Source organism: Eubalaena glacialis, chromosome 5 (genome assembly GCF_028564815.1).
Source record: "Eubalaena glacialis isolate mEubGla1 chromosome 5, mEubGla1.1.hap2.+ XY, whole genome shotgun sequence".
NCBI classification, from domain to species: domain Eukaryota; kingdom Metazoa; phylum Chordata; class Mammalia; order Artiodactyla; family Balaenidae; genus Eubalaena; species Eubalaena glacialis.
In genome coordinates, this window is record NC_083720.1 from 109,379,695 (window position 1) to 109,389,810 (window position 10,116).

At 40.0% G+C, this 10,116-nt stretch overlaps 1 pseudogene; it reads left to right on the forward strand.

Annotated features, from left to right (window-relative positions):
* The first annotated feature begins 3,626 nt into the window (after window positions 1-3,626).
* On the forward strand, window positions 3,627-4,954 carry LOC133091829 (protein enabled homolog; annotated as a pseudogene).
* Window positions 4,955-10,116: the final 5,162 nt, after the last annotated feature.

Below are 10,116 nucleotides of genomic sequence, written 5' to 3' on the forward strand. Positions count from 1 at the left end.
ATGTGACTTTACGTGTTTGGTGAACTTCCCTGGGCTATAGTTATCTCATCTTTGAAATGGGGATAATGATGTCACACACACAGAATTGTCCAAGGAGGTAAATCTATCACCCAGCCTGGGAGAGGAGGCTCTTAATTGCTCCCCTTCCCCACTGTAAAATACTTATTGGCAGTTTACTCACTAGCCAGGTTGGTGTTGAAAAGGTACTGAGGGTCAGTTTTAACCCTTTTCTTTGGTCTGATTCCCCACTCTTTCTAACCCTCATTTCCATTAAAAAGTGTAGATTTCTGGCAAGTGAGAATGGTGGCATGGGGCCAGGGGTGGGGAAGAGTGTTTCTGAAGCAAGCATGGGAATATTCTCAAAGGGAATAGGAGAGAGGCTGGTGAGCCTCAGCAGTCTCATGGCAGAGCCCCAGCATGATAGCAAGGGCTCAGAAGAAGGCTTTAGGGTGTGTCCAGGGAGGGTGGCTCACCGCCACAGTCAGGATTTCTGTACCCTGTAAAGGAGAGAGCCATCGATCTTCAAGGTCCTAGTTTAGGACCACAGGGTACCATGACAGTTGACAATTGGGAGTCTTTCTGCATTTACCTGAAAACAATGTAAGCCTCTCTGATTTTGGTGTGACCCTTACAAGTAGCACGGTTGATGGCTGAGATGGATTTTCCCATTAAACTATTGAGAAATGGGTTCAGAGTTAGCATAATATCCAAGAAGTACCTCGCAAATATACTTGGTTTTGAGCATAATGCTGAACAAGTTAACAAAAGGGTTTAAATTCCTTACATGTAAATGAAAGAGTTAACACATACCCCAGAGTGTTCTTGTGAAGAATCAATGTGTTAACATAAATGCCTTAAATGGTGATGGACACACAGTAGGTTTAATTTTTTTCTCCCCACCCTATACTTAAGAATTTTGAGGAACTTGTCACATTCCAATGAGTCTGAGAGAAACTAAACAGAATATGTAAGTCAGTGTAACTATATACAGACATCTGCTTAGATGGCATTAAAATAAGGTTTGGAAATTGAGCACCAAACATTCATAGTCGGAGGAAAATCAGGGCAATATTAATAATAGTGATAATTACAAAGATAGTAGTGTATAACATTTATTACTTATAGTATACTGTAATATTTTATAGTATATACAACATATATACTATATATAGTATATATTATATTACTTATATAATATAGTATACTGAATATTTTAAATGTATTATTTTGTTTATTCCTCACAGCCCTATAAAGACTTGTTGTTGTCTCCATGAAGAAACTGAGCTTCAGAGAAGTTAGATAACTCATCCATGTTCATGTAGCGAGCAAGTCACAAAAACACAACTTCATCTAACTCCAGAACACAAACTGTGAGTCTCTATGTTAAGGTCTAGGTAATCTTTATTTAATTAACAAACATTTTGGTGCCTCCTATGTGTCCATCAACTCTTCAAAGTGCGAGGATATAGTGATGAAAACCAGGCAAAGTTCCTTCTCTCAGAGAGTTACCTTCTAAAGGACTCTGATCACCGAAGGCTTACATAATGTGACAAGTCAAACGTGAAACACTTCACAGGTTTTAATTCACTTATTCACCAAGAAGATCCTTGAGCTTCACTACCTAAACCTTTAAGGTAGTTTCAACCATAGTTCCTAGAAGAAGGGGCTAAAAAGCCTGACACAAGCCACTTAATGCTTTTGATCTCTTGAATTTTTTCTTTAAGGCTCTAGGTCAGTAGTTCTCAAAGTATGATCTTTGAACCAAATGCCTGTAACAGTTGCTTGTTAAAATAGAGATTCCTGGATCCCAATACAAACATCCTATATTAAAATCTCTAGAGGTGAGATTTTTCTATTTTTTAAATTGACTTCCCAAGTGATCCATGTCGGGGAAGCCTGACTTTAGAGACAGGCAGGAGGAGGCTTTTTTCTTCTTTTCCTGACCAAAGGCACCTCTTCACTTTCCCCTGACCAGACTCACTGCCACACAGCCTTCCCAGAAAAGTAATGGGGTAATGAGCTATGATGAGACAGTCTTTAAACCAGCAGCTTCCAATCTTGGCTGTACATTAGAATCACCTAGAAGGTTGTATCCCTCAGAGACCAGGCCACAGACCATTTAGATCAGAATCTTGGGAGCAGGTATCAGGCGTTAGCATTTTTTAAAATCCCAGGTGAATTCTAAAGGGCACCAAAGTTGAGAGCTACTGCTCCCAAGAAATGTTTCTCAAATTTGAATATGCATACGATCACCTGTGGGTCATATTAAAATACAAATTCTGATTCAGGAGATCAGGAGACTCTGCATTTCCAACAAACTCCCAGGTGATGCTGACGCTGCTGGTCCATGGACCACATATGAAGTAGCAAGGCTCAAGGGTCTCCAAAATTATAAAAGATTATTTAGCAATTCCTATGCTTCAGTATAATTTTGCACAAAGTAAGAGCTCAGTGATTATCTATTGTATATTTAAATGAATATCTAAAACCTGACTATGGTCTCCTCCAAAATCATTGTCCCATAACTCCATTATGTAATAATGCTTAAAAACTATCCTCCTTCATACGCATTCATTTATAAGACAGGACTTCCAGAATTATACAAATTTCTTTCTTAAAAAAAAAAAACACAAAAAACTTAAAAAAAATATGGAAATTATTCAGTTCCTTCACCCAACTGCTATACCAATCTTGCTTGAATGATTAACAAATGTGGTTTTAAAAATGGATGGATTCTAGGTCTTCCCTGGTGGCGCAGTGGTTGAGAATCTGCCTGCCAATGCAGGGGACACGGGTTCGAGCCCTGGTCTGGGAAGATCCCACATGCCGCGGAGCAACTAGGCCCGTGAGCCACAACTACTGAGCCTGCGCGTCTGGAGCCTGTGCTCCGCAACAAGAGAGGCTGCGATAGTGAGAGGCCCACGCATCGCGATGAAGAGTGGCCCCCGCTTGCCACAACTAGAGAAAGCCCTCGCACAGAAACGAAGACCCAACACAGCCAAAAATAAATAATAAATAAATTTAAAAAAAATGGATGGATTCTTTAAGCCTATTATTTTTATTAATTTAATTACATTTAATTGTACTTTTATCAAATGCCTGGTTTTAAATCTGAGTAAAAACATATAATAGATAACCTTTATTTATAATGGTGACAAACATCACTGTGGCTTACCTTTCCACCACTGTTAAAAAGCTTATAGAAGATGGAATAAGGATCATTTTCTGCTCAGTCAGGATCCCATCTAGCAGCTTGTTTACCACTGCCTCAGGTTCCAGGGTGGGTCCCAAACTGAAATCAGAAGCAGTCTTCAGAAACAAAACATTTCAATGACGTTTTAGCTTTGGTTTGGTGCTAAGTGAGTAAGTTAAGTTACCATACAAACCATAACATAACTGACTTGTAGCATCTAGCCCAACACAGATGCTCAAAAATGATAGCTGTTTTAGCATTAATAATAACAAAAACAGGAGGAGTCTTTCAAGATGGTGGAGTGGAAGGACCTTGAGCTTACTTCCTCTCATGAACGCACCAAAATCACAACTAACATCTGAACAACCATCGATAAAAAAGACTGGAACCTACAAAGATCTTCTACATCTAAAGGCATAAAGAAGAAAACACAATGAGATGTGAACAGAGTACCTGTCAGGCAAGAGCTGCTGTGATGGTTTATGATGATGCCAATAAAAAGTGGGTGCCAGCTGGTGGTTCAATCAGGTTCAGCAGAGTTCATATATATCATCATACAGGCAACAACACATTCAGAGTGGTGGGCGGGAAGATTCAGGACCATCAGGTCGTGATAAATTGTGCCATTCCTAAAGGGTTGCTAGACAGGTGTATGGTCTCAACTTTGGCAGCAAAGAAGATGCCAATGTCTTCACAAGTGCCATGACGCATGCCTAAGAAGTGTTGAATTCACAGGAAACAGGGCCAATATTGCCTAGACAAAATTCACAACTACCTGCCCAAGTTCAGAATGGCCCATCACAAGAAGAATTGGAAATTCAAAGAAGGCAACTACAAGAACAGCAACGACAAAAGGAGCTGGAGCAGGAAAGGCTGGAGAGAGAAAGGATGGAAAGGGAGAGATTGGAGAGGGAGAGGTTATAAAGGGAAAGGCTGGAGAGGGAGCGACTAGAACAGGAGCAGCTGGAGAGAGAGAAAGAAAGGGAATGTCAGGATCGTCTGGAGCGGTAGAGACAAAAGCGGGAGAGGCTGGAGAGACCGGACCGGGAGAGGCAAGAAAGAGAACGGCAAGAGCAGCTAGAAAGGGAGCAGCTGGAATGGGAGCGAGAGCGAAGAATGTCAAATGCTGCTGCCCCTGCCTCTGTGGAGACTCCTCTAAACTCTGTGCTGGGAGACTCCTCTGCTTCTGAGCCAGGCTCGCAGGCAGCCTCTCAGCCGGCCGAGGCTCCAGCCCAACAGGGCATTGTCTTGGGACCACCTGCACCTGCACCCCCTCCTCCACTCCCACCAGGTCCTGCCCAGGCATCAGCCGTGCTCCCTCCTTCCCCAGGGCCCCCTCCACCCCCTCCACTTCCGTCCTCAGGGCCCCCGCCTCCGCCTCCTCCACCACCTCTTCCTAATCAGGTACCCCTTCCTCCCCCCCAACCTCCTGCTCCTCCCCTCCCTGCATCTGGATGTTTTTCGGGATCCATGTCTGAAGACCATGGCCCTTTAACTGGACTTGCAGCTGCAATTGCTGGAGCAAAACTTAGGAAAGTGTCACGGATGGAGGATGCCTCCTTCCCAAGTGGAGGGAATACCGTTGGTGTGAATTCGGCCTCATGTAAAACAGATACGGGTGGTGGAAATGGACCCCTTCCATTAGACGGTAGTGGTTTAATGGAAGAAATGAGTGCCCTGCTGGCCAGGAGGAGAAGAATTGCTAAAAAAGGGATCAACAATAGAATGAGAACTATAGGAGTAACTAGGAGTCGAAAATAATTTAGCTAGATTAGGACTGACAAATTTCACTTTTAAATCTCTAGAAGTCTTGGGAAAGAAGTCAGATGCCATTATACAAGTTTTATTATCCTATTAAGACTATTTAATGAACAATTCTAGAGTATCAGAGGAATTAAAATATAGGAATATGCTCAGCTCTAAGTCCTTGATCTCCGTATGTAACCCTTACATTTATTAGGTCTTGATTTAATTTTCAGCTTTCTTACTTATTTCCATGTTACATCTTTACTGTGTAATCATCCTGGTATATGTACTACTGAGTAGCAAGTAGTCCCTAAAAAGTGGCCTTTGTTATCTGGGTGTTAGAATAAGGGCACTTAGCATGGAGTTGCACAAGAGTTGGTCCTGAGTTTTTAACATTTTTTTAAAAAATAAATTTATTTATGTTATTTATTTACTTTTGGCTGCATTGGGTCCTTGTTGCTGCACGCGGGCCTTTCTCCAGTTGCGGTGAGTGGGGGCCACTCTTCGTTACGGTACACGGGCCCCTCATTGCGGTGGCCTCTCCCGTTGCGGAGCACGGGCCCCAGGCACGCGGGCCTCAGCAGCTGTGGCGCACGGGCTCAGCTGCTCCGTGGCATGTGGGATCTTCCCGGACCAGGGCTCGAGCCCGTGTCCCCTACATTGGCAGGTGGACTCAACCACCGCGCCACCAGGGAAGTCCCTAACATTTTTTTGATGACTTAGAAAAAAGATACATAATCAAATTTATTCATGAAATTTGCTAATGTCACCAAACTGGGTGACTAACATTTTGGGGAGGCAGATTTTAAATGTGTGCCACTAGTTCAGAGAAGTGAGGCAAAAAAAATTGGATGAGATTCTTTAGTAACAAATACAAAATAGTTCATTCAGAAAGAAGAACATGTAGTAAAGTAAAACTGGGACAATTGGAAAGTGTAGTATTGTACTTAAAAGTGAGCATGATAATTGGATACATGAAGGAGAGCAGAGCTTAAAACATACATGATATAATCTTTCATTCTCAGCATAGGTCAGTCATTTATTAGAACACTGTGTTCACCCCAGCACCCCGACGCAACAGTATTACATATGAAAAGCTTGGAGATGTCACTGCAGAGGAAATATAATAATGAAAGCGATGGCTTTTGGCTCAATAGAGGCAAAAATGAAAGGCAATGGAAACTTGAAGAAGACTAAGCAGTCCTTTAGCCTGTGGGATAAGAAGGTAATGGGTGCTGAGGAGGATGACTCTAGAAGTTGAAGGATGCTAGTGCCTTGAAAAGTGTTCAGAGAGAAATTCACTTTCAAGCATATCGCTACCAGACTTCAATATTCCCAAGCTCCATCAAAGCTCACAAACACCTGTGTAAACAGTATAGCATACTATCTCATTTACACTGTGGCCTTGCTAACCTACCAATCAAATGGTGTTGCATTTACTGAACTTTCCTTAGTTACTTGATCTCTTTACCTAAGGTCTTAGCCTCTGTCAGAAGAATTTTCATTAAACTTAAAGGCTGTCCAATATCATGATATTAAAAAGACCAAAAGAAAAGTCTTCCAGAAAAAATTCAATTTCTTGGCAGACTAAAATCTTAATCATTAAAATATCAGTACGTGGAAATATTTTATTCCCTGATAGTCTAATTTTAACAAGAGTTGCAAATCTTATTAAATAAATGTAGGTAATGGATTTTGTAGAAACTATCCAAAATCACTTCAGGCCAATCTGCTGGGGTTGAGAAGAAGAATCCATGTAGGATCATAAGAATACTTAGGGAGAAAGAGTACTTTCAGGTAGAAGAACTGTGTTTGATTATCTAATTTTACCACTTAAGTAGCTGAATAATTTTGGGGATGACATCTCTACTCTTTAAAGCTCAGGTTTTTGTTTTTATGTTTAATCTGAAAAATGGAGATAAAGCAGTGGTATGCTGGTAAATGTGTAACAACTGGCTCTCCTGGGAACAGAATTACCAGTTTTGTAGCATTTTCCAGTTTCTATGGTATAAATACTCCCACCAAAATAGCCAATTTCAAGCTACCAACATGGTGTCACTGAATGAATATAAGCCAGCTTTAGCACTCTGGGGGTAACATGATGGTTAAATGGAAAATGTACATATAAGTACTTATACAGTTATACTATACAAATGTTACTTGTCACCTTCTTATATAACATCTTTTTTTATGGTACTAGTCAATGAAAACTAATATCTTTCTGTAGCACACACACAAAAACTAAATTTTTAGAGAAAATAAATTTTGTTATGTATATTACATATAGGAGAGTAGACGTTTTAAAAGGATGAATCAGAACATACAATTATTGTTAATCTAATAAATCCAGATTATGCTGCATTATTTATACATTAACAGAAAAGAAAAAAATAACTTATTTAAGGGAAAAGTACTTAATTAAAAATTGTTCATATATCTAATAATGGAGCCCCAAAATAGATGAAGCAAAAAATAACTGAATTGAAGGGAGATATGGACAGTTCAAAAGTAAGAGTTGGAGACATTACTCCCACTTTCAACAATGGATTGAACAGCTAGACAGAAGATCAGCAAGGAAATATAAAACTTGAACAACAGTATAAATCAACTGGACCTAACAGCATCTAGAGAACACTTAATCCAACAACAGTAGAATATGTATTCTTCTTAAGGGCACAAGAAACATTCTCCAGGACAGATCATATATTAGGCCACAAAACAAATCTCATTAAATTTAAAAATATTGAAATCATAAAAAGTATGTTCTTCGACCACAGTGGGATGAAATTAGAAATCAATAACAGTACACACCAATGTTCATTGCAGCATTATTTACAATAGCCAAGATACGGAAGTAATCTAAGTGTTCATCAATAGATGAGGGGATAAAGAAAATGTGGTATATATATACAACAGAATATTACTCAGCCCTTAAAAAAAATCTTGCTATTTGCAACAGCATGAATGGATCTAGAGAGTATTATGCTAAGTGAAATTAAGTCAGACAAAGAAAGACAAATCCCATATTATTTCACTTATATGTGGAATCTAAAAAACAAAACAAACAAACAAACCAAATAAAATGAAAACAGACTCATAGATACAGAGAACAAATAAGTGGTTGCCAGAGGAGAGGGGGAAGGAGTGGGGACAAAATAGGTGAACTGGACAAACCTCCAGTTATAAAATAAATAAGACACACTGATGTAATATACAGCATAAGGAATATGATCAATAATATTGTAATAACTTTGTATGGGGACAAATGGTTACTAGACTTATCATGATCATTTCATAATGTATGTAAATGTCAAATCACAATATAGTACACCTGAAACTAACATAATATTGTTCATCAGCTATATTTCAGTTAAAAAAAGAAATTAAGACTTCCCTGGTGGCACAGTGGTTAAGAATCTGCCTGCCAATGCAAGGGACACGGGTTTGAGACCTGGTCCGGGAAGATCCCATGTGCCCCGGAGCAACTAAGCCCGTGCGCCACAACAATTGAGCCTGCACTCTAGAGCCCGCGAGCCACAACTACTGAAGCCCACGTGCCTAGAGCCCGTGCTCCGCAACAAAGAGAAGCCACTGCAATGAGAAGCCCGCACACCACAACGAGGAGTAGCCCCCGCTCGCCTCAACTAGAGAAAGCCCGTGTGCAGCAACGAAGACCCAGCCCTGCCAGAAATAAATAAATAAATTTATTTTAAAAAATTATGTTAAAAAAATAAAGCTAGAAAGGACTTCCTTGGCGGCGCAGTGGTTAAGAGTCCACCTGCCAATGCAGGGGACACGGGTTCGAGCCCTGGGCCAGGAAGATCGCACATGCTGCGGAGCAACTAAGCCCATGCACCACAACTACTGAAGCCCGTGCGCCCAGACTCCGTGCTCCACAACAAGAGAAGCCACCGCAATGAGAAGCCTGTGCACCGCAATGAAGAGTAGCCCCCGTTTGCCGCAACTAGAGAAAGCCTGCACGAAGCAACGAAGACCCAAAGCAGCCATAAATAAATAAATAAATAAATAAAATAAAATAAAGCTAGGAATAATGAGGCTTTTGGGGTCAGGGACCTAGGTAAGAATTCTAGTCTGAAGCTCTGGGACTGTGTGACCTTGGGCAATTTTCTTAATTTCTCCAAGTTTCAGTTTCTTTGTCCATAAAATGAGCATAGTAAAACTTATCTTGCAGATTGTTATAAGGATTAGAGCTGGGGTAGGCAAACTATGGTGTGGGTCCAAATCTAGACCTCTTGTTTTAAAGATTAGAGGTAATTTATGCTAGGTATCCTAGCAGGGTACCTGGTATCTAGTAGGCTTTCAATAAATGCTTTTAATAAGATGATTTCTTGATATCCAAGTTTATTTAACAAAAATAACTCTTAGCTGTCAAAAAAATTACTTGGAGCACCTGATTATACTTAATTCCAATAAACTCATTATATTATTATGCTGCATTATAACGCTTACAGTAAACCAGTTTCTTTGCAGTATGTTAGATGTGTAAATATAACCAATGAACTACATCTCTGAGGTGCTTTAAAAGAGAATTTAAGTTCCAACATTAATATAATACAAATTATTTTGAATTGGTCATCTAGAGGTTATTTCCTTTTTCCTCGAAGGCTATCCCTCTGCGTAAAAAGGAAAGTTCAGTCTGAATCTCAGTTCTGCCAATTTAAGTCAGGTTACTTTATCTCTCTAAGCAAAGTATTGTTGTGAGGTTTAAGAAAATTACAGATTTTATATAGGGTCCAAAATATAAACTAAAGTAAGAATTTTTCTGTTCTCTAATTAAAACTAAGTTTCTATATTAAAACTAACTTCACCTTTGGCATCCACTCTAATATCAGCTTATCTTCAAAGGGGTTCGTGTGGCAGCACAAGCCCCAGACCCTTCCTTAGCCAGGTTATATTCCTGTGATTAGGCTAGAATCAGGCCAACTTCTATTTATACTTCCCCTCCCCACCCCCCAGAGCAAGCGTCCCAATGATCTCTTAATTGCACTAATAGAGCTTTGCCAGGAGAGGGCACCCTTGCCCAAATGAAGGTTAGCTTTGTGCCGGATTCTTCTGGGGGCAAGGGTAAAAAATTCAATTATAATTAAAAAATATATTCAATATAATGTCTTTTTAACTGCTGAAAGACAGTCTGAGTGAAAAACTTGACTCAAATA